This window comes from Somniosus microcephalus, chromosome 13, assembly GCF_052327205.1.
Source record: "Somniosus microcephalus isolate GS21.2 chromosome 13, FLI_Smic_1.0, whole genome shotgun sequence".
NCBI classification, from domain to species: Eukaryota; Metazoa; Chordata; class Chondrichthyes; order Squaliformes; family Somniosidae; genus Somniosus; species Somniosus microcephalus.
Window position 1 is genome coordinate 156,160,860 of NC_140999.1, and position 15,670 is coordinate 156,176,529.

Consider the following 15,670-nt stretch of genomic DNA (forward strand, 5'->3'; position numbering starts at 1 on the left):
CCACAACACGTGCCTTTAAATCACTACCAGTATTACTTACTTTTATAATGAGATCGTTATAGTTTATCTATTGTAAAAACAAAAGGCCTGATTTTAATCCTGCAGGAATGGGGTAAGCTGGTGATTAAAATGATAATCGGGCGCTTCCCGCAGTGTTCCCGATGAGTTTGCGCCTACTACCATATTAACACTGCCAATTCCAGTCACGGGGATGGCACCCGTTGCAGGCAGGTAGGGGCCACATCAATACTTAAATTTTGAGGTCCAATGACGTCATTCTGACCCCGACATGATGTTACCGCTGATCACAGCCATGGGCTCAGTGCCGGAGCTGCCAGTGAAACCTGGCGACAGACAGGATCATGGCCAGAAGAGCCCAGGTAAGTTGGATTTTTAATTTTTTTTAAAGCCGAGAGGAGCAGAAGTGCCGAACACGGTTGCCAGCTCCTGCTCGCTCCCCTCCCCCACCCCCACCCCCTCCTGATCATTCCCCACCACCCCCCTCCCGGTCGCCCCTCCCTCCCCCAGGACCTACCAGAGGGCCGCTGCTGTTGAAGTAGTAGCCCAAATTTAAATCCACTTCACCAGCAAGCATCTCAAATAAATGAGGCCTGAGGCCCATTATCGGTTGTGCCTCGGGCCTACCCATTCCAGCAGAGGGATTGCAGGCGCAAACCATTTTCCAGGCTGCTGTTTCTATCTACTCTGTCTCATCCCTTCATAATCTTGAACACCTTTATAATATCACCTTGTAATATCCTCTGTTCTAATGAAAACAGCCCCAATTTTTCAAATTCAGTTCCTGCATTAATTGGTATTACAAGTTTACTTTCCAGCAGTAAATTACCAGCAAATAAACCATTCCTTCTAAATTAATGAACAATAATAACAGCAATGACAAGTAGACAATCAGTCTGCCATCATTTTTACATGAAAAGCTACTTTGGAGTGTTTGCACAGGGCTGACTTCATATAAACAGTTATATCCTGTTTAAACCAATTTTTCTCCAAAATAAATGTTTTACCATTGGCCTGTTGCCTGCCTGATTTCACTCCCCTCCTCCTCCCTGGCAAACAGATAAAACACAAACCCATTGACTGTAAACTTATGGAAGTAAAAGTCAGAAACAGGAGCCCAGACATGGGGAGGAAAACTTAAATTTGAAACCAACAGTGGGGAAACTGCAGAAAGACATCAAACACATGCATCACAAAAGGATATGTAGAATGAGACAAGGAAACAAAGATACAGAGACCTAGAAAAATATTAAGAAACACAGAAAGAGTACCAGAAAAAAAGAAACACAGCAAATGGTGGAGGGTTTCAATTACACAGAGTAGAAAATCCAAAACTATGGTAAACAAACGGAGCATCTGGAAAACAACAGAAAAGAGCCCCAAAGGAAGAAATAAATGTACTTAAGAAATAGCTCATACAGAGAGTGAACAACACATAGGGCTAGATTTTCGTGGAGCCGTCAGGCGGGGCTTCAGGCGTGTGGGGGGGGAAAATCCCGAATTTGGGGGTCCCGACACCATCCCGCCCAAAACCCCGCCCCACGTAAGTTTCAGGGGCAGCGGGTACCCGCCCCACACTGGGACCCGCCGAAACCAGGCGGGAAGGGATTAGTGCCAATTAACTGCCTGTTAACAGGTAGTTTTTAGCCTAATCCCTATTTTGAGGGGTTTCGTGTGGGTTTCCCGACGGCTCAAAACCACGCCAGGTTAGAGCAGGTGGGCCGTCGGGTTGAAGGAGTTGGAGGGGTCGCGATGTCGGTGCTCAGGTGAGTGATGGGTGCATGAGTGTAAAGGTAAGTGTGTTTGGTGTGTCTAAAGTGTGTAAAGAACTTTTACTTACCTGTACTTACCTTCACAGCCTTTCTTCCTGTAGCCGTCGGGAGCGCATCACTTAGCCGGAACTGAAAGCTGAATGGCTGCGATCTGTCAAAAGTGACAGCCTTCAGCTTTGAGTGCCGGTGAGAGTTCTAACTGAGTCTGTGCAAAAGGACTCATGTTAGAACTCAGAGTGTCAGTGTTTCACAGCTTCAAACAGCTGTGAAACACTGATATTTCATCTGTCAAGAACTCTTGACAGATGAAATTTCAGTCTGTGACGTCACCTGTTGCCGGGTGGCCCTTAATTGGCCTGCTGAGCCCGCTGGGCGGGCTCAACAAGGTCAATCAAGGGAAAATCGCACAGATTGGCTGGACATCGAAGTAGGTGGGTCAAAAACCCGAAGGGGAAGTCCCGCCTTCTTCCCGACAGGTTCGGGAAAATCTACCCCATGGAATGGAATTCTGGGCAGATTGATGGAGGCGAAAACCCTGGGATCATTTAAGAAACAAATGGATACTACAACAGTTTCCCCACTGTTGGTTTCAAATTTAAGTTTTCCTCCCCGTGTCCGGGCTCCTGTTTCTGACTTTTACTTCCATAAGTTTACAATCAACGGGTTTGTGTTTTATCTGTTTGCCAGGGAGGAGGAGGGGAGTGAAATCAGGTGGGCAACAGGCCAATGGTAAAACATTTATTTTGGAGAAAAATTGGTTTAAACAGGATATAACTATTTATATGAAGTCAGCCCTGTGAAAATGCTCCAAAGTAACTTTTCATGTAAAAATGATGGCAGACTGATTGTCTACTTGTCATTGCTGTCATTTAGGATCCTTCGATACAAGAATTAAGATGGGAGAAATGACGATCCTCATCAGTAATAATCTTGTGAAGACAAACATGAGTTACCTGCACATAACAAGCATGGCTGCTCACAGTTGTTACAGGAAACTTTCGATTAACCGGCCCCTAAATAACCGGAATGCTCTATCCACCGGCAAAATTCAGGAGTCGGTTCAGGTAACTTTTACTTTTAGTTACTTTTTTTACTCCATTTGTTGCTGTGCAAGGGTGTAGCTGAAGCTGTTGCTAAGCTACAGAGACGCTTGCAACTTGTGCCGATTGTTTTGAAGGTAAGCAACAGGGTTTGTTGCTTTATACGGAGCTCTGAGCTCTGTTTCTTTTACTATAGCGTTCGGTTATCCAGAATTGTTGATGAACCGGCACCACGTCGGTCCCGTCCGTGCCGGATACCAGAAAGTTTCCTGTAGTAGTTTCTCACTGCATTGCAAAATTATAACCATGTTTTAGTAAGTTACTTTTATTATGGGATAGATCTGGTTATGACCTTTTTCAACATGCCCTAGAAGGTCCAGCACTGACTGTCCCAAAGGTGCTCTATGTATCTCAGTACCAAATTCACTTTTGAATCCAACACCTGTATACCTGCTACCTCTAAAAACTGCCCATTTATAGTAGGTACATAGAAACATGACTATTACCTGCCAAGTCCATTCCTTCCCTCCAGTAGCTGCTTCACATTCCAGTCCAGCAATTTCTTCCTTTAACCTACCTTAGCTTCTGCATGGATACTTACGTGGACAAATTAAGACAGATAAAAAGTTACTGAGGTACCCGAGTGGTGGCTGCACTCTGGTGGGAACCAGCCAACTTGCTGAGTGACGTCTGATAACCTAATTGATCAGGAGTATGTTGACCTTATATAGCATTGTTACTACTCAGAAATCCGCATTTAGATTTGTTGGGGTGTTATTGTTGTCCTATGTGGGAAATGGTGAGGCTGTTATACAGTGGAACCCAAGTTATCCTGCATAATATAGGAAGTCCATCTCTATTGGACAATGCAACTTGGCAGACAATCAAGAGTCCCTGGGGGAGAAATTCAGTTTTTAGCGCCAGCCATTAGTGCCTTAAGAGGGCGATAAGTGGGGCGCGAAGCAGCTAGCGCCCGGGCGCGGCGAGACTTGCGCCTCTCGAGAAATTGAGTGGACATTTAGCGGCGGCGCAAAACCGCAACGCCCGCTCAGCTGCACACGCAGATCCTTACGTCATTTCATGGTGCAACGCCCTTGGTGCGCCCCGAACCGGAACTTCAGTGGCGCCCCCCTTTCCGCCTGGCGCTCCCAGCGACTGGTTGACTGGAACGGTTCCCAGTCGCTGGTGGGGGTGCTATTTAAAGGGGGCTCTTCCTGGCTTCTTAGTGGTAGCCATTTTTGGACGACTCCTTCTGTGTGAGAGAGAGAGAGATTTGCAGAGAGTCAAAGGGAGAGAGCTTTCTGCATTGAGTCAGCGCTCGCACAGGTACTTCTGGCTTCAGCCCAGAACTTTGCAGTTGGATTGATTTTTCAGTGCCATAGCCTTGAGTGGCCACATACTATGGGGGCTGCAATGGGTGGAAACATTGGGTTTCTCCATTGCATTGAGAGGGCTCAGAGACGCCGAGAGAGAGTGCCAATTATGGCCAGGCGGAGGAGGGCCAACAGGCGTCGGCACAGGAGGCCTTACCCTCCCAGGGTATACCGCCAACAGTTCTCATACCTCAACATGTCTGAGGAGCAGTGTATTCGGAGGAACAACAGAAAATGCTGGAAAAACTCAGCAGGCCAGGCAACATCCGTGGAGAGAAATTAGAGTTGCCATTTCCAGTTGAAACCCTTTTTCAAAACTGGAAAGGAAACAAAATAGATCGAAGTCAGGGCTGCGATAGAACAAAAGAAGTAAAAGAGACATTAAGAGGTATTCAAAACCAGACGAGATGCTAATAGGACAGTGGAGACAATGTATTCGGAGGCTTTGATTCAGAAGGGAGGTGGTCACTGAGCTCTGCCACCTGCTTCAGACAGATCTGCAGCCTCAGCTGAGGAGCAGGACGTCTCTGTCGGTGGCAGTGAAGGTGACGGTGGCTCTCAACTTCTTTGCCACCGGCTCCTTCCAATCCGCTACTGGGGACATTGCCAATGTCTCCCAGTTCGCGGTGCATTGCTGCATCCGCCAAGTCACGAATGCCCTCTTCAAAAGGAGGCATCAGTACATTTCCTTCCCCATGACCCTGGACAAGCAGCAAGAGCGCGCAATGGGATTTGCAAGAATAGCGGGCTTCCCCATGGTCCAGGGCGCCATTGACTGCATGCATGTAGCTTTGCGGGCACCTCAAGAGAAGGCCGAGGATTACCGCAACTGGAAGGGGTTCCATTCGTTGAACGTGCAGTTGGTGTGTGACCACAGACAGCTGATACTAGCTGTCAATGCCCGCTTTCCAGGCAGCAGCAACGACGCCTTCATCCTGCGCCAGACTTCTGTGGCAGACCTTTTTGAAGCCCTGGCTCACCCAGGAGGCTGGCTTCTCGGGGACAAGGGCTATCCTTTGTGCACCTGGCTGATGACCCCACTCCGTGCGCCCAGCACCCCTGCTGAAGAACGATACAATGAGAGCCATCAAGCAACCAGGAACATCATTGAGCACACAATCGGCGTGCTAAAGCAACGGTTCCGCTGTCTGGACCATTCTGGGGGAGCCCTTCAGTACTCGCCTGAGCGAGTCTCCCATTTCGTTGTAATGTGCTGCATGCTGCACAACCTGGCTATCCTCAGCAAACATTGGAGGATCACCAGAGCAGGAGGAGGAGGAGCACCAAGACGGGAGGGAGGCACAAAGTGCAAGGGCCGTCCATCAGCGGCTTATTGCAAGTCGGTTCTAGGCCCCCTCTGAGGGAATGGCTTGTGCCATTGAAAGAACACGAATGGAACCGTTCCGCAAACCCTGAGCCCGTCAAGGCAACAAATAGTTCAACAAATAGAGCAAACATGCACAATCTGAATAAAGACAATTATTTATTTAACAAACTCTGTGCCCTTCCTGCATGACAAACAAATACAGAGAACCCCCCCAAAAAACAGTCAGACACATAACTGGCTCTCACAACCTGGAGACAATGAACAAAAGAGTTAACCAAAAATGACCATGATCCTCGGCCTTCACTAAAAAAATTCACAACATTTTGCCACACCTCCTACTTTTTGGCCTGCGAGGGTGATCTGCTTCGCTTGCGAGATTGGTCCCTTCCCACCCTGCAGCTCATCCACAATGGGACCCAAGTGGCTGCAGCAAGCCTGGGGGAAGGCTGCTGAGTGTCAGAAAGTGAGTCGGCAGATGCCCTTGGGGGACGGCCTGGACCAGCTCTGGGCCTGGAGAGCCCGGCTGCTGACTGCTCCAACTCTGGTGTGGAGATGCCGGAGTTGGACTGGGGTGGACAAATGTAAGAAGTCACACAACACCAGGTTATAGTCCAACAGCTTTATTTGAAGTCACAAGCTTTCGGAGCGCTGCTCCTTCATCAGGTGAAGTGGAGAGATGCATAAAGGCACAGCTTATAATGTCAGATGTTTACAGGTAATCTTTCTAACTGCCATTTATCACACCTCGGCAGAGAGATAATCACAGCAATCAAAGGTGTCCAAACAGGTCAGTCAGGAAAACATTACATCAAAGAACAATGAGGTGGGGTCAAATGTTGCAGATGCTGGGGTCTGTGTGAAGAACAAAAAGACAGACAAAAAACATTTTTTTTGCTGGAAATCACAGCAGGTCCGGCCGCATCTATGTAGAGAGAACAAGCCAACAACGATTCGAGTCTGGATGACCCTACGTCAGGTGGGGTTACATGTAGCGTGACATGAACCCAAGATCCCGGTTCACCACACCTGACGTAGGGTCATCCAGACTCGAGTCATTGTTGGCTTGTTCTCTCTACACAGATGCGGCCGGACCTGCTGTGATTTCCAGCAAAAAAAATGTTTTTTGTCTGTCTTTTTGTTTTTCACACAGACCCCAGCATCTGCAACATTTGACCCCTTGTGACCCCACCTCATTGTTCTTTGATGTAATGTTTTCCTGACTGGCCTGTTTGGACACCATTCACACCTTGGATTGCTGTGATTATTTCTCTGCCGAGGTGTGATAAATGGCAGTTAGAAAGATTACCTGTAAACATCTGACATTATTCTCTGACTATATAAGCTGTGTCTTTATGCATCTCTCCACTTCACCTGACAAAGGAGCAGCGCTCCGAAAGCTTGTGACTTCAAATAAAGCTGTTGGACTATAACCTGGTGTTGTGTGACTTCTTACATTGCTCCAACTCTGCATGGGCGGCAGCAGTCTGTCCTATGCGTGGTGGCAGCTGCAGTGGAGGAGTGACAGTGTTGGCAGCAGGAGTGCTGCCATCCTGACAGAGCACAGGCACTCCCTGGTCGGACGACACACTGGCACTCGCACGGGGCAGCACTGCAGCATGCGGAGCAATCTGCTGAAGCACAGACTGCTGGCGTGTGCGGCGCAGCGAGGGCCCCGGCGAATCCTGCCCGATCCAGCGAGGGTGGCAGCAGTCAGTGCTCGTGTGGCCCTAATCTGTGTCTGCACCAGACCAGCCACTGACTGCATGGCACCACTAAGCACTTGCGTGGAAGCCGCTTGTGCTGCACCGAAGTCCTGCAGACTCCTTGCCTGTGCTGCCCCGAATTCCTGTACACTCGTTGCCAGTGACTCTATGGAGTCAGGCATCCTTGCCACTGCAGCCATGAGCTCAGTGTGCCTATGCTCCGTCTGGGCGCCCATTTCAGCGAGGAGCTGCACCTCCTCTGCGCTCACTGTGGCAGGACTGGAGGCCATACTCTCCCTCCGGGGAGAAGGCCACCGAGCTTCTCTACCGCCCGCCCCCCACGTTGCTGCAGCCTGCTGGGCCCCAGAGCTTCACCCTCCTCAGACCCTTCCCCCCTGCTCCCCTCCAGGGAAGACGTGTCCCCATTATGGCCATGGGCTGCCTCGGCTGAGAGTGGCACTGATGGTCCGGCTTCTTCCTCTTCCTCCTCGCCTTCAGAATCACTCACAGTGGTAGCTTGAGGGCCCGTCTCCTCACCTGGCGAATCAGCATCTGAAAGCAGGGAGGTACAAGAGTTGCTTTAGCGTGAGGACAGGGCGGCAGTGAGGGAGGCATGAATGCTGCAATGCACTGTATTGGTTCGACAGTGGCAAAGGATGCTGGTGTGAGGCACAAGTGGAAGGAGAGAGGTCAAAAAGGTGATGACTGTAGTGTACGTACTTTGCAGAATGAACTATATTCTGCAGCCCCTGTATACTGCAGTACCAGTAGTGACCACCCCTGTATATAAGCCCGTGTAGTAACTTTGCATAGTTAGTTCCAGTTTGTCTCCACTCAGTAAAGACCTGTTATAACCAACTCCTGCAGTCCGTGTCTCAATTACACACGGACATAATACTGGCGACGAGCAGATCCGAACTTACCTACAGTCTGCACCACCTCATGGGGATCCATCCCTGAAGCGAAGTTGTCAGAGGCCGAGGCCAGAAGAAAGAAAGAAAAAAAATTAAAATAAATAAAACGATCAGAAGAAACGGGCGTCGACCGTGGGGCAACCACCTCTGCTCCATCGGAGTGAAAGATTTGCAGGAGAGGCTGTCGAGAGCGGGGCTTGGTTATCCTGTCGATGGTGTTCCAGCTAATCGGGCTGGTGGCAGGTAGTACACTGATCCTTCCTGGGCTGCGGCGGGCTAGAGCTTGATTGGGTGGCTTTTCAACGGGGCCGAGCAGCATTGTCGGGAAGAGGAGAGAGAGAGGGTGGAGCACACAGGGCGCGGCCGGTGCTACGAAGCCGGGCAGCGTACAGACCCGAGAAGAGGGAGGAAAGTGTCCCGCAGGGTTGCTCCGACGACGGGGAAATAAAAGAAATTAGAAGCGCAGAAAGCCGCGAGGAGCTGCCGTTTGCCATGGGAACCGTGGAGAGCGGCGTTAGCAGCAGCGCGGGGGGAAGAGTGCGAAGACCATAGGGCGTCGCCATCAAGGCATAAAACGCCAGCAACAGCGCTAGCAACAGCGGAGAAGACGGAAAGCGCGGGAGGCACCATTTTGTTAAATCGGGGAAGAAGGCAAAGCGCGGGAGGCGCCATCTTAGATTTCCAAGATGCCGAAGACTGGCAATATCACTGCCTTCGATAATGCAATAGAAGACTGGACCAGGTATGTGGAAAGAGTCGAAGTATATTGCGAGGCAAACGAAGTAGCCGATGAGAAAAAGGCATCGGTACTACTAAACTTAATGGGCGCAAGAACGTACGGCCTATTGCGGAACCTGATTACTCCAGCCAAACCGATGGCGAAGAGTTTTAACAAAATTGTTGATATCCTACAGGAACACCTAAATCCTACACCGCTGCTGATAGCAGAAAGATTTAAATTCCACAGGAGAAATCAGCATAAAGATGAGAGCAATGCCGATTACCTTACAGAACTACGCAAGCTATCAAAGCACTGCCAGTTCGGAGCAGGACTGGCAGATACCCTACGGGACAAATTTGTCTGTGGACTCCTGAGTGAAGGAACCCAGAAGAGGTTACTCTCAGAGAAAGAGCTGATGCTAGATAAGGCTTTCAGCGTGGCAGTATCGTACGAAGCAGCAGCAAGGGGAGCTGTGGAAATACAGCAAAAGCCACAGGAATATGGCACCCACGAAATGACACGGGGATTTGAAAAATGTTATCGCTGCGGCAGAACAACCCATGACCAGAAGGACTGCTGGTCCAAGGACAAAATATGCAGGCAATGCGGAAAGATGGGACACATTGCACGAGTTTGCAGGTCTGGGAAGAAGACTAACGACAACAAAAAGGCTACTAAGGAACAGTACAGGAAAGTACAAAAGATGACGGACAGTAGTTCCGAAGACCAGATGAGCGATAGTGAATCCGGGAACAAGAGACTAAGCTGTCTCAAACTTCACAACGTAATCGCAAAAGAGGATCACCAAACCATTTGGGTCACCCTCACGATAGCAGGGTCCCAAGTCAAAATGGAATTGGATACAGGATCAGCCCTGACCGTCATGAATCGACGAGACTACGAGCGGCTATTCTCACACATACCCTTGAAAGAGACATCCATTGTCTTGAAGACGTATACGGGGCAAAAAGTATACCCCAGAGGGAAAATAAGGGTGCCTATCGAATACAACGGCAAGGAAATACAGAAATTGTATCTGTACATACTGCAGGATGGTGGACCACCGTTACTGGGACATGAATGGATCAGAAAGATAAGTTTAGACTGGCACTCCATTCAGGCACTGACGGTGGCTGGTAAAAAGGATGACGACGTCACACCTGGACGATTGTCAAAAATCTTAGCTAACGCCAAAGAGGTATTTCAACAGGAACTGGGAACTCTTAAAGGCGTAACCGCCTCGATAAAAATAGAAGAGAATGCAATTCCCAAGTTTTTCAAAGCAAGACCAGTACCATATGCAATTCGCCCAGCTGTCGAGGCAGAGCTGGAGAATCTGGAGAATGCAGGCGTGTTATCTAAGGTAGACTGGAGCGAGTGGGCGACACCCATCGTTCCTGTCATGAAGAAAACGTTAAACAATAAGTCTGAGGAGCCAAGGAAGGTTCGCATCTGTGGGGACTTCAAGGTGACAGTGAACCCAGTCCTTCACACAGTACAATATCCTCTCCCGAGGATAGAAGATATTTTTGCCTCACTATCTGGAGGGAAGCGTTTTACAAAAATTGACCTAGCACAAGCATATTTGCAGATGGAGGTTGAAGAATCCTCTAGGAAGTATCTCACGATAAACACTCACAAAGGTCTTTACCAGTATAATCGACTGGTATTCGGAGTAGCATCAGCTCCGGCGATATGGCAAAGAGCGATGGAACAAGTCCTGCAAGGGATTCCGGGGACTCAGTGTTACTTGGACGACATCCTAATGACAGGTGAAGATGACAGTGAACACCTTGCCAACCTAGAGCAGGTGCTCACTAGACTAAGAGAACATGGGCTACGAGCCAATCGCCCCAAGTGCGAGTTTTTTAAGAAACAGATATCGTATTGTGGCCACGTGATTGATGAAGAGGGGTTACATAAGTCCCCTGACAAAATTGAAGTGGTAGTTAAGGCTCCAGCGCCTGAAAATGTGTCGCAACTGAGGTCATTCCTCGGATTGGTGAATTACTACCATAAGTTTTTGCCGAATTTGTCCACAATTCTGCACCCACTGAACGCCCTACTACAAACTGGAGTAGCATGGAAATGGAGCGATGAATGTAAGCGGGCCTTTCAGAAGAGTAAAGACCTAATCACTTCAAGAGAAGTATTGGGTATTGGCTCACTACAACCCATCACTACCGATAAGACTGGCATGTGATGCGTCTCCCTATGGCATTGGAGCGGTACTGTCACATAAATTCCTTGATGGTTCAGAGAGGCCGATAGCTTTTGCGTCACGCTCGTTAACTTCAGCCGAGCGTAACTACGCCCAGATTGACAGAGAGGCCCTCAGCCTGGTGTGGGGGGTGAAGAAGTTCAATCACTACCTGCACGGTCAGAAATTTACTCTACTAACTGATCAACCACCTCTTGTCTCCATTTTCAACCCTCAGAAGGGCGCCCCGATAATGACAGCACAACGGCTACAGAGGTGGTCCCTTTTCCTAGGGGCACACCAATATGACATCGAGTACAAAGGAACTAAACAGCGTGGGAATGCTGATGGATTGTCGCGCCTACCGTTGCCGATGGTGGAAGAAGCACCTGCAGTGGATCCAGTGGAGATATTCCACTCGACCATAGTCGAATGTCTACCTGTGACGAATGCAAACATAGAAAAGGAAACACGAAATGACCCGACACTCTCCTGGGTCTATGATTTAACGGTGAAGGGATGGCCAGCACATGGTGAACCACTGTTGCCAGCATTCTCGCCGAGAAGAGAACAGCTGTCAGTGTACAGAGGAACCTTGATGTGTGGATCCAGAGTAGTAATTCCACCCAAATTGAAGGATAGAGTGCTCAATGAGCTTCATGAGGGTCATCTGGGAGGGGTAAAAATGAAGAACTTAGCCAGAGCGTTTGTGTGGTGGCCGGGAATCGATAGAGAAATCGAAGAGATGACCAAGTGCTGTACAGGATGCCAGAGGGTCCAAAACGCCCCACCACAAGCCCCTCTACATCCATGGGAATGGCCCTCATCTCCATGGCAAAGGGTGCACATTGATTTTGCTGGTCCCTTTATGGACTCGATGTTTTTAATTGCGGTGGATACACATTCAAAGTGGCCAGAGGTAATAAAAATGTCCTCAACCACCACAGAAAAAACTATCACAGTCTTACGAACCATATTCGCCAGAAATGGGCTGCCTGAACAGATTTGCTCCGACAATGGACCACAGTTTGTGTCTGAAGAGTTCCGGAGGTTCTTAAAGAACAATGGTGTTAAGCATTACACATCCGCCCCATATCATCCAGCCATCAATGGATTGGCTGAGAGGTTCGTTCAAACATTCAAGAAGGCTATCAAGGCAATGTGTAATGAAGACATACCCCTACAACACAAGGTGGATAACTTCTTGTTTGCCTACCGGAATGCGACACATGCGGTTACCAACCAAACTCCAGCCATGATGTTCTTCAATCGAAGACGACGATGCCGCTTGGATTTGGTTAAGCCAAACATCAGAAGAGATGTGGAGAACAGGCAGTTTCAGAATATGAATGAAAGGCCGACCAGGAGTTTTAAGATAGGTCAACCAGTTTTGGCCCGGGACTACCGCACAGAGAAATGGCAGCCAGGAACGATCTGTACACGGCAAGGACCTCTAATGTATACCGTGGACGTTGGAGAGAGCATTGTAAGACGCCATGCTGACCAGATTCTAGAGTCACTGGAAAACGTCAATTCCACACCACGATCCGATACACCTGGTGATGAAACCGAAGTACCAATTGCATCTACCTCAGAATTGGGAATATTGGAAGCAGACGAACCCAACGACGACGTTGATTCCGAATCAACTTTGCCAGAAGAACCTGATACCCCAAAGAGGCGTTATCCAGACAGAATCAGGAAGCCTCCTCAAAGACTGAACTTATAATTGCTTAACTTCAGCTAATGTATATGACAACTGTAATTGTAGATATGTTATTTAATTATTAATCGAATGTTATGTACTGTTTAGCTAAAAGGGGAGGAATTGTAGTGTATGTACTTTGCAGAAGGAACTATATTCTGCAGCCCCTGTATACTGCAGTACCAGTAGTGACCACCCCTGTATATAAGCCTGTGTAGTAACTTTGCATAGTTAGTTCCAGTTTGTCTCCACTCAGTAAAGACCTGTTATAACCAACTCCTGCAATCCGTGTCTCAATTACACACGGACATAATAATGACCTTACCATTGCTGTCCAGAACGGGGTCGGTATCTCCAGTGGCGACGGGGCCAATCATCCGGCCTGCCATAATCCGTTCCACTCGCTGCTCCAGATCGCTGAGATCTTTAAGGTCAGGACGGCCTCCCCCGGTATGTTGCTGCTGCCTCCTATTGTGCGTCAGCTTGCCCTGCAAGAGAAAGGACGGGCTCTGAGTACAGTGTGAAGCCCTGATCTTGGCTGCACTGCCTCCCATGGTGGAATAGCCCTTACAGTGTGAAGCCCTGATCTTGGCTGCACTGCCTCCCATGGTCGAAGAGCCCTTACAGTGTGAAGCCCTGATCTTGGCTGCACTGCCTCCCATGGTCGAATAGCCCTTACAGTGTGAAGCCCTGATCTTGGCTGCACTGCCTCCCATGGTCGAATAGCCCTTACAGTGTGTAAAGTGGTGAATGTGCATGTGAGTTTCATAAAAGGCCCATAGGTGTTGGATGAGGGCTGGGCATTGGGGCTTTCAGGACCCTTTGGCCATAAAGTGAGGTGCACATGCAGGGATGAAGAGGATACTGGAAAGGGTACTCACCCTGACAGCCCGAGTGAGATCGTTGAACTTCTTCCTGCATTGCACAGGGGTCCTAGGCACCATGCTGCTGGAGGTCACTCTGTGTGCCACCTCCCTCCAAGCTGTTCGATATTCGTTGGGCAGCGGCCTCCTGCCACTGTCCGGAAACAGGATAGATCGCCTGCGCTCCACTGCGCCAACCAGAACCTTCAGGGCCCCCTCACTGAACCGCTGCGCTCGCTCCCTGGCCCTCTCCATGGTCCTAGGTGTTAGAATGTCGCAGCAGGTCTGTCCAGGCCGAGAATCAGGGCTCCAATGTGCAGGGCGTGGCTGCAAGCCAAATCGCTAACTGGCCGCACCTGCGCTGTGCGCCCGCCCTCGGTGGTAGCGCCTCGCCTCTCCGGCTTAGCGCCTTAGGACAGTCGTGCAGCGCCTGCTTTAGCGCACCAAGCACCTCTTGGGGCGATGCAAGTCAATTTCGCTGAAGGTGGCGATAATTTGCGCCAGGCGCTAAATTTAGCGCACGCTCGACTATAATGCCCCAAACGTGGCGATACTGAATTTCTAGGCCCCTGAGTTTTTCTTTTATGCATTTTAATTTTTTTATTTATTCGTTTTTTATGGGATGTGGGCGTCACTAGCAAGACCAGCATTTATTGCTCATCCCTAATTGCCCTTGAGAAGGTGGTAGTGAGCCACCTTCTTGAACCGCTGCAGTCCATGTGGTGAAGGTACTCCCACAGTGCTGTTAGGTAGGGGGTTCCAGGATTTTGACCCAGCGACAATGAAGGATCGGCGATATACTTCTAAGTCAGGATGGTGTGTGACTTGGAGGGGAACTTGGAGGTGGTGGTGTTCCCATGCACCTGTTGTCCTTGTCTTTCTAGGTGGAAGAGGTCGCGGGTTTGGGAGATGCTGCTGAAGAAGCCTTGGCGAGTTGCTGCAGTGCATCTTGTAGATGGTACACACTGCAGCCACAGTACGCCTGTGGTGGAGGGAGTGAATGTTTAAGGTGGTGGATGGGGTGCCAATAAAGCGGGCTGATTTGTCCTGGATGGTGTCATGAATCTTACCATTCGTGTAGAAATGACGCATGAGATAACACTGGGCGGCCAGCTGGTGGCGCCGTCCAAGGAAAGTATAAATACTCGGGCGTGGGCCCAGCTTGCTCAGGACGTTTTTGTAACCAGGAACTAGTGATGTAACTAGAATCTCACGGTTGTGAAACAGTTGATTAAAGCCTTGTTTTATACTCAAACCAAGTGCGTAGTAGTTTTCTTACGTCAGATGGTGTCGAGCTTCTTGAGTGTTGTTGGAGCTGCACTCATTGAGGCAAGTGGAGAGTATTCCATCACACTCTTTACTTGTGCAGAAATACCCACAGGACAGGAATTAAGACAAGAGCAATACACAGAACAAAATAAATATTTGTAAGCTGGGAGATGAGGCAATGCTTCAATCAAGGCCTAATCCTGTGAAAATTCTGGTGGATCGGAGTGCACTATTTTCTTATAGCTATTATGGCTATGGTTAATATACACATTATTTCATTCATTTTACTGTAAAAGAAATTGAAAATGCCCATATGCAGGATTGATTATTAGGATGGAATACAAATTGTGTGTACATTTTTCTAATGTGGACACTATTCACTGCTTCAGATAAACATTTTATTGAAGAATATACATAGATTTTCAAATTCAAATTTACAGGATTCCGTTACACTGAAAGTCAGTAGGAAGTCAAACAAAATCAATCAATCAATCAGGCCTCAGCATTGCTTCAGTTTGTGTGACGGTGACAAGAAAGCTTAACACTACAGGGCACATTGTGTCTGTTTCCAGAGATCACAGCACAAGTGCAGCAGTAGCGATAACCCAAGCAGATTTAATGACTTTAATATAAATGAGTTGGAAATCTTCGACAGACTAAAAGGGCTCAAAACAAATAACACTGCAGGGATGGATGGTATTTATCTCAGAGTATTAAGACAGATAAGGCAGGAGATTCCGGAAGCACTGAAGGTCATTATGAGAG

The 15,670-nt window shown here is 48.7% G+C and overlaps 1 protein-coding gene across 2 annotated transcripts in view; it reads right to left on the reverse strand.

Moving 5' to 3' along the window:
• The window catches only part of LOC147108694 (collagen alpha-1(XIV) chain-like), a 185,047-nt gene that overhangs the window by 57,570 nt on the left and 111,807 nt on the right, over window positions 1-15,670 (reverse strand). The gene's annotated exons all lie outside the window — the stretch shown is intronic.